Here is a 9,052-nt window from a genome sequence, read left to right as displayed (position 1 = left end):
TGTGTGTTATGTGTCTCCGATGTTCGTTCTTCCCCTCTTTGCTCAAAGCATCACTTTCCGAAGTGGTTGAGAACCGGTGAGCACAGGACACTCGGGGCCTTGGGGGGAGGTGGGCGCCGGCCACGCGGGGCAGCTCTTGTCCTGGGGACAAACGACAAGGGGGAGAAAACGTACCTGTTCTGCTTGATTTTCTACCAACTGGAATGAAAGTTTCAGGTTGGCAGGTGTAGCACTGTGAACTGGAGAGGAAAACACAGGGTCCGGCTCGAAGGAAGGACAGCACTGAGGACGGCGCTTTGCCTAGAGCTGCCGCTGGAGAAGAGGCCAGGCCTGCACGGGGCCTCTGGGCATCGGTCTGGCTCCTTCTCTGTCACCAACTGCACCCTCCCGGCCCCATCGTCATTCCCATCCCCGGGGCCCTCAGAGCCACTGGTGTTCAGGTGTCTGGGTTTTTGGCCTCAGTCTCCCTCAGGAGCACCCCCCAGATGCCATTTATCCAGCATCTTGATGGAGCCTGTCCTTCCCGCCAGGCCCACACGCTTGACCACCCTGCGTTTGCCAGTGCTGGGCCCCGCCCCCCGCCTGGCGGCCCTCCCTGTGCCCCCTCTCGTGGGGACGCCCCACCCCTGCCCAGGCCCGACACCCACTCTGCACCACGACCCCTCCTCCTGCCCCTTCCGTGGGCGCCTTCCTCACTGGCTCCCGTGAAGTGGCTGCAGGACTGAATTTTTCAGGAAGAGGAAGGAGTGGGGACCTGGGTGCATTGTGTCTTTAAGTGCCACACACGTTCTGGTGATGATTCATGTCAGCACAGAGGGCACTGCCTCGTGTAGAGGCGCAGCTCCCGCTGCCCTTGAGGGCCCAGGCTGGTGGGAAACGTGGGCGTGGCTACAAGGTCACAAGGTGTCTGCGTTTTAAGCATCGTTACATGGTTGCTGAGCGGTACGGTGGCAGCTTTTCTGCCTCCTGAGGGTGCTAATCTCCCTGCCTCTGTGGTAACAAGCCCCGATCCCCTTGCCACAGGGAGGCTCTGGGTCCTCAGCTAGATCAGAGAACATACGCTAACAGCCACAGGAGGGCCAGGTTCAGGGATGGGCCAGAATCCAAACAGGGCCCATCAGGGATCTACCCTGGGGTCCACAGACAGATGCTAAAAGAAAGGTGTTGGTTCTTCTTCCACTGGGGATGACCCACAGCCACCCCTCCTGCCATCTAGAGGAAGCCTGTCTGTAGGAGAGAAGGAGGCCAGCACAGAAGCAGCGCCAAAACGGGGTGTGGGGGAACAACCTGATCACATCGGGCACCTGGGTCCAGCCGCACCCGATCCCCAGCCCATTCTCAGTGTCCCGGACTAATAAATCCCCTTTTCTAGCCTTGGGTCTCCATCTGCCTTGGGTTTCCGTCGCTAGCAGCTAAAAGGATCTTCGCTGACCCAGTTGTGCCCACGTCTGTGTATCTTATTGGGTCTATCCAGTCCTGGCACAGAGGCGGTGCCGAGTCAGGGCACCGGAAAGGGCAGGGCCTGTACCTTCGTCCCGTGGGCCATCCCGCCAGGAATGAGCTTGGCCATTCCTTGAGCATTCCTTGGCCTGCTCAGGCCATCCCGAACAGGAAGAGCTCGAAGTAGAGGAAGGAAGTTGGCGCGGGGGTGGCGAGAGACCTCCCGAGTTGGGGGGCCCTGCGAGTGGATGCCAGCTCTACTGAATGTGGCTTCTTCTGTCACAGGGACGGGAATGGGCCGCCTCTCTGGCTATGCTGAGAAGTCCGCAGCATGGCAGTGGGCAACGGGCAGTGGGCGGTGTGTGTTGGCAAGGCCTGGGCCGGGCTACTGGGCTCTTGGCAGTGCCCCGTGTGGTTTGCTGTGGTTGCCTCACACCCCTGCCCCACATGGAGCCTTCACCCCTCCACCACTGCCCTCCACTCAAGCCGGCTTTGACCCATGGTTAAAATGTCATGAGTTGATGGTTACAACACAAAAGTTTTCCGTTTCTCATCCCAGAGAGACTTCGTTAGGAAAATATTTGTAGCTGGTTGCTCAAAAAAATGTCCTAGAGTTCAGCCTGGGCAGGGTAGCCCCAAAAAAGGAGAAAACATCCCAGGCCAAAGAAGCGTGAGCTGCCGGCACCTGCAGGCTGCAGCCCTTCCTGAAGGAGCAGCTGGCGTTGGGGTCCCTTCCGGGTGGGCGTGCTTCTTCGCCTCTGTGGAGGCACTAACGAGGGGGCCTGCCGTTTTCTTCTTTTGGGGTAGGGGCGATACGGCCCAGGACAGAGCCCCGGCTTCAGAGCATGTCAGCCCTGGGGTGCATGCCCAGATCTGCCTTGTACGGGCTGCATGGCCCTGGGCCTCAGTTTCCTCGTCTGTAAAATGGGGAGGTAACAGGACCCATCTCACAGGGTTGCTGTGAAGATGAAAAGCTTTAAAGTCACAAGGCCCTTGAAAGAGTGCTTCAGTGCTCCGGAAGTGTCCGCTGTCCTTGTCATCTTGTTGCAGAGCTGCCGTGAAGGTGACACAAGACAGCACATGTGGCTCCTCGTCTGGGTTCAGCAAATGGTGTTTCCCGCCCTCAGCCACGGCCAGGGTGCCCGGAGCCCCAGGAGCTGGTCTGCTGCCAGCCGCTGTTGCTGATTCGGCGAGGCCTGCACCTGGGCTGGCACCCTGGGCTTCCTTCCGTGCAGCAGGGCGCACCTCACCCCCTGTCGGTGGGCCAGCCCTGCCCTGCCCTGTGTTTACCTGGGTTTGTTTGGAGCGTTACCAGGCGATCAGAGTGGGCTGATGGGTACCAGGCTGCTTTGGGGATGGTTTAGGCCTGAGTTACAACCTGGTATTAAAAAGGAACTGTGTGCTGTGCCAGGAGCATTTCAAAAGCTGCAGCCTTATTTGGTCTGGAAACTTCTTTGCTCGGAGGAAAAGTGGAGCGAGTGAGCCGACCTGGGCTCACTCTAGGCGGGCAGATTCTTAGTTATGCCAGCTTGGATTGTCCAGTTTGTGAATTATTTTGATCTCTGACTTCTCTCTTTGTTTTGGGCTGCCTGCCTGTTTCAGCAACAATTCCCCCCTTTTCTGCTGGAACCATCACTCAGCTTTCTCTCCCCTGCCCTCAGCTGCCGATGAGTTATTTTGTTGTACAGGTTTATTGAGGTGTGAGTATCATACCATAAAATCCACCCATTGCCAGTGTACAACGCAAGAAATTTCAGTTAACGTGTAGGGTTGGGCCGTCCTTCACCTCCACCACATTCCCTAATGCCCATTTGCAGTATCAGGGGAGGAAGTTCCCTTCCATCCTTAGTTTGCTGAGAGTTTTTGTTTGTTTATTTATGAATTTTTATTAGCTTTTTAAATTTTTTTATTTTTTTCATCACGGATAGGTTTTGGACTTTGTCACAGGTTTTTCTGTGCCTGTGGGGATGGCCATATGGGGTTTGTCCTTTACGAATATGGTAGACTGCATGAATTGAATTTTGAATGTTAAACCAACCTTGAATTCCTGGGGTAAATCCCACTTGGTCATGGTGTATAATTTTGTATATGTTGTTGATGGGGCTATATGATCAGAAACACTTGGAAATCACTGTTTTGGGGTCTGCCACAAATCAGAAGTGAACCTCCTTAGGGGGAAGCCATACTTGGATTCTTTCAATGCAATGAGTTAGAGATTCCAGGACCCAGAGAAACAGAAACCCAGCAGAGGACTTCTCACGCCCCTCTCTTCCCTATTAAACACAGTGTCCACACCATTCTGAGATTGTAATGCCACTCGTTTTAGCCTTTAGCCCCACGTGGAAAACTTCAGCAGTCAGAGGGTTCCTGCCCCCGAGCTGGACCTGCTCACCTTTCTCTGGAGTGGACTGAAGTGGCTTTTGGAGGTGATTTGGGGCTGAAACCCAACTGTGCCCAGCCTATCAAGTCTTACAAAACTGGCTGTGGCCACTCAGAGGAAGGGCTTTCAGTTTCTTTTTTTTTTTGTCTGTGCCGCGTGGCTCGCGGGATCTTAGTTCCCCGACCAGGGATTGAACCCAGGCCCTCGGCGGTGAGAGCGCAGAGTCCTAACCACTGGACCGCAGGGAAGTCCCTTTTCTGGTGGGGGGAGGGGGCTTCCAGTTTCTAATTTGCCCAGAGATGCTACGGAAGCTGCTAGTGGCCCCGGACAGACAGAGGCTGTGGACGGGCATGGGGTGCCCAGGTCTGGATGACACAGCCGAGCTGGGGCAGGGAATTTCTGGTTGATCCTCTGCAGTGAATGCAGGAGTGTCCTGGTGTCTTTCACACCCTTTCCTGGAGTGAGAGGACAGAGGTTACCCTTGCTTGTGGATCTCCCTGCTGGCTTCAGCACTTAGATCCACGCAGCCAAGCCCTAGCAAACCCTGTACGGACTGCTGGCCCTGTCTCTGAATGTACGGGGAAGACACCAACAGGCCATTGATCCGGGGCCTCAGCTGGGGATAAACTTGCGTCTTTCTTCTAGAGCACAGAGACAGCCATCTCCAGGCCAAGGCGGGACCCTCCGCCTCGGCAAGCCTGAGAACAGGGGTTGTGCCACCCCATTCTTTATTCTCCCCTGTTGAGGCAACGGGAGGGGCAGGCCCCACGGGGGTCCCCCGGGCCCCCATCGCTGAGGGCAGGAGGCGTAGAACGCAGGCTTCCGGTCAAGATGACATTGCAAGTTTACGCTTCAGGGCACGGCCCTCACCCCCGTCTCTGACCCCACCCCCAGCCGTGCTAATAAAATGGAAAAGAGGTTTAAAAACATGAAGCCACACCCCACCCAAAGATAAACATCCCTGTGTTCCAGAAAGCAGACAGAACTAGGGCAGTCAGAGGCGGGGAAGCAGTGGGCCTGCTAGGCTCCTGGTCTGGGAAGAAGCAGGGGTGTTCTACCTGTGGGTGATGGGGGCAAAAAGGGCCAGTTCCGAGGTGGGGTGAGGCTAGGGCCACACTCGAACTAGATGCCGGCCGGGGCTTTCCCATTCAGCAGAGGGAAAAAAAAGGCTGTTCCCGTTGCTATGGCCGCATAACAAATTTACCCAAAACTCTGGTATAAAACAGCCGTTTATCAGACTCCTGGGTTCTGGGCTCAGGAATTTGGACAGAACTCAGCAGGACACAAAGATTCAAGATGCCCTTGGCTCAAGGCGGGAGGACGCTGGTGAGATCTGTCCCCCAGCACTTTGCCCCAGCCGATGCCTGTCTCCAGCTAAGACCTCCTCTTCGCTCAGTTTCCCCCGAGCCCACCTGCTTCCGCACTCTCTTCCCTCAAGTGGCCGCTCCCCATAAGCCAGACACCTGAATGCTGGATGCTCCCTCTGCTTCTGGGAGACTGAGGCCTGAGCCACTCAGGGCTTTAAGGTCAATTATACGCTGCTGGCTCCCCGGTGACTGTCTTCTCGGCCGTCTTCCCCCAGCTCCAAATGAATGCCTGCTCCCATCTGCACCTGGGTATTTAAGAGGCATTTCAAACTCCACACGTCACAATTTGAGCACCTGACTGGCTCCTCGGCAGTGGGCGGAAGGGTGGCCCCCAAAAGATATGCCCTCATCCTACTACCCAGGACCTACGAATAAGACTTTTTGGTCTATGCAGACGTAATTAAGGATCTCAAGATGGGATCATCCTGGCGGCCCGTGGGCCCTCAAGCCAACAACAGGTGTCCTTAAAAGAGACAGAGAGGAGCTTCCCTGGTGGCGCAGTGGTTGAGAGTCCGCCTGCCGATGCAGGGGACGCGGGTTCGTGCCCTGGTCCGGGAAGATTCCACGTGCCGCGGAGCGGCTGGGCCCGTGAGCCATGGCCGCTGAGCCTGCGCGCCCGGAGCCTGTACTCCGCAACGGGAGAGGCCACAACAGTGAGAGGCCTGCGTACCGCCAGAAAAAAAAAAAAAAGAGACAGAGAGGACAGACACGAGAAGAGGAGGCCACGTGACCACAGAGGCAGAGATTGGAGGGACACGGCCCCAATCCCGGGAACACCTGGAGCCCCAGAAGCTGGGAGAAGCGAGCAGCCTCCTCCCCTAGGGCCTTGGGAGGGAGCGTGGCCCTGCTGACACCTTGATTTTGGACTTGCGGCCTCCAGAACCAGGAGTGAACAAGTTTCTGTGGTTTTAAGCCGCCCAGTTTGTGGTCATTTGTTGCAGCTGCCCCAGGACACTGACACGCCGTCTACATCTGCAGCTCGGTCTTCAAGGTCGCTCACCCCTGAACTCTCATGCTCATCCCGTGCACCTTTCTCTCATACCCCACAGTGACCTGCCAGCAAGTCCTCTGTTCTCTGCCTTCAGACCACGCTCGGAATCTGCCCGTGTCTTCCCATCGTACTGCTGCCGCCCTGGGCCAGACGCCCGCCCGCAGCCCGCCTCCGCGGATCCTGGCACAGCCTCCTCCTGTCCTCCTCGGGGTCGCTGGCCGCTACACGGCACCTTCCTCCTCCAAGTCCCCCTTTCTCTGCTTTGCTCTGTGATGCTGGGCGGACGCTCAGCAGACCACACCCTGGTCCTCCTGTTCTGCCAGCAGCCGGCTCCAGAGGGAGACTGGGAGATGGTAGAAGGGTCCTGGGCCCTATTTTTCTGTCCCTCTCAGTGTCCCTCCAGCAGGACAGCTGCCTTTGGTGCTTCCGGAATCAGCCTCTCACCTGTCCTCAGAGGCTGCACAGCACCCACTCCTCAGAGAGCTGTGGGGCCCGCGCTTTGAGCTCGCGGCCCTTCTGTCCTCTCAGCGCTGAGGGTGATGGGTAGCTGCTTATTTTCTCTGTGCAGCCAGCGTCCTGGATGAGATCCTTGGACTGAAGTGCCCACCGTGGCTTCCCTTTTTCCTGACTCCACGGGTGCTCTGGTCTCCCCGCTTCCAGCCTTGCACCTACGAGCTGCTCTCAACAAAGCAGTCGGAGGCGGGGGTCCTGCCACACACGGACAAGGGGGCCGGGAGTTTGCTGTCAGAGGGAGGGCTCTGGGGTTTGTGGTGAAGTTTCAAAGCTTAGCAAAGTGGAACACATGAGACTTTATTACTACACCATTATAGTATCTGCCGTCCCCTCTAGCTTAGTGTTTTGTTTTATTAGCATTATTATTATTTTTTACTGTAGGTCCTTGTTGGTTATTTTTTTTTTTTGCTGCGCTGCACAGCTTATGGGATCTTAGTTCTCGCAGCAGGGATGGAACCCGTGCCCCATGCAGCGCGAGTGCGGCGTCCTAAGCACTGGACCACCAGGGAAGTCCTGTTGGATATCTATTTTATTTTATTTTTTATTTATTTTATTTTTTATTTTATTTCATTTTTTGGCGGTACACGGGCCTCTCACTGCCGTGGCCTCTCCCATTGTGGAGCACAGGCTCCGGACGCGCAGGCTCAGCAGCCATGGCTCGCGGGCCCAGCTGCTCCGCGGCATGTGGGATCTTCCCGGACCGGGGCACGAACCCGTGTCCCCTGCATCGGCAGGCGGACTCTCAACCACTGCGCCACCAGGGAAGCCGGTTATCTATTTTAAATATAGCGGTGTGTACATGTCGATCCCAAACTCCCGATCTATTCCTCCCCTCCACCCTTGCCCCCTGGTAACCATAAATTCCCTCTCTAAATCTGTGGGTCTGTTTCTGTTCTGTAAATAAATTCATTTGTATCATTTTTTTTTAGATTCCGCATATAAGCGATATCATATATTTGTCTTTCTCTGTCTGACTCACTTCACTTAGTATGATAATCCCCAGGCCCATCCATGTTGCTGCAAGTGGCATTATTTCATTCTTTTCAATGGTTGAGTAATATTCCATTGTATATATGCACCAAATGTTTTGTTTTTCTTATTAACTGCTGGTCATATGCCAGTGGTGGGCTGTGAAATCAACGTGGTGAGTTGTGACGAGGGTTTTAACAAAATTGAAGTGAAATAGAATAATAAGCGAGAATGGGAGTGATCAGAGTGTGACAGACGCGGTCAAAGGAAGCATCGTGTGACGAAACTTTCGTTCAGGGCTTTGTGCGTACAGAGCTGTGACGTAAATGCATTTCTTTCTGTGAGTCTTGGTTTGAAATGTTTGTAAGCTCCATGGGGGCGGGTCCGCGCCTGTCTCAAGCCCCGGTCCGCCTCCTGGAACTTCCAGTCGTCTGTCGAGCACATGACTCGGGCCCATCCCTCTGTAGCCAGGACAGGGCTCTTTGGTGATTCTGCTCAGCGAGATTTTCTGAGGTCATTTTGCTGAGCATTTTCTTCTTTGTGATGTGTCTCTGCCCTTTCCCTGGAGTTCCTCTCGCGTGTATGGCAAATCTGGACCCGTTTTCTAGTTATTTTTACCTCTTCCGTTTTCTGTCTCTCGGCCTTTTGCTTTGTTTTTATGAGCTGTTCCTCAGCCTTATTTGCCCAACCGTTCTATTTGTTTTGAAAATTCATACGATCACATTTTTCACGGTTTAGGAATCCTCCAGTTTTTACCGCTCTCTCTCCTTCTTCCTCTCCTGGGGCGCTGTTGGTGGACCGCTCTCTGCGTTCCTCTGCCCGAAGCGCTTTTCCTTCCCCCGTGTTGCTTTTGTCTGCCTTTGCACGATGGCTCTCTTCAGACACCTGTTGGTTGTCCACTTGTATCTACTGAGGCCTGGACCCTCAGATGCACACGGGCTCGTTGACCGAGGACCCTGCTCTGGAGTCAGCTGCCTGGCCCTGGAGCTGGGGGCCGGAGATCGGTGCCTGTCTTTCCCTTTGGACTTGTTGGATCCCCAGTGGCAGGGGATGGCGTTGGGGGGGCTCAGCCTTGCTGTTCATCTCCCCGAGTGATGCTCTTTCCTCTGTGTGGGATTCCCGCCACCACTGTGCCTCGGGCCCCAGGGCAGAGGTGCCCGTTTTACACACAGCAGAGACTAGGCTGGCGGTGAGTTTTCTCCCAGGTCGGGGAGGGGGCTCGCTAGGCAGCAGATGGGATTTGACGATCTGACTGCATCTTTAAAAAAAAAAAGTGTGGCAAAATACACATAAAATTTACCATCTTCACCATTCTGAAGGGTACATCTCAGTGGCATTAAGAACTGTCACGATATTGTACAACCATCCCCACGGTCCACTTCCAGAGCTTTC

Source organism: Pseudorca crassidens, chromosome 9, assembly GCF_039906515.1.
Source record: "Pseudorca crassidens isolate mPseCra1 chromosome 9, mPseCra1.hap1, whole genome shotgun sequence".
In the NCBI taxonomy this organism is placed as follows: domain Eukaryota; kingdom Metazoa; phylum Chordata; class Mammalia; order Artiodactyla; family Delphinidae; genus Pseudorca; species Pseudorca crassidens.
The sequence above is the reverse complement of the archived record's forward strand: the minus strand, read 5'-3'. Positions refer to the sequence as shown.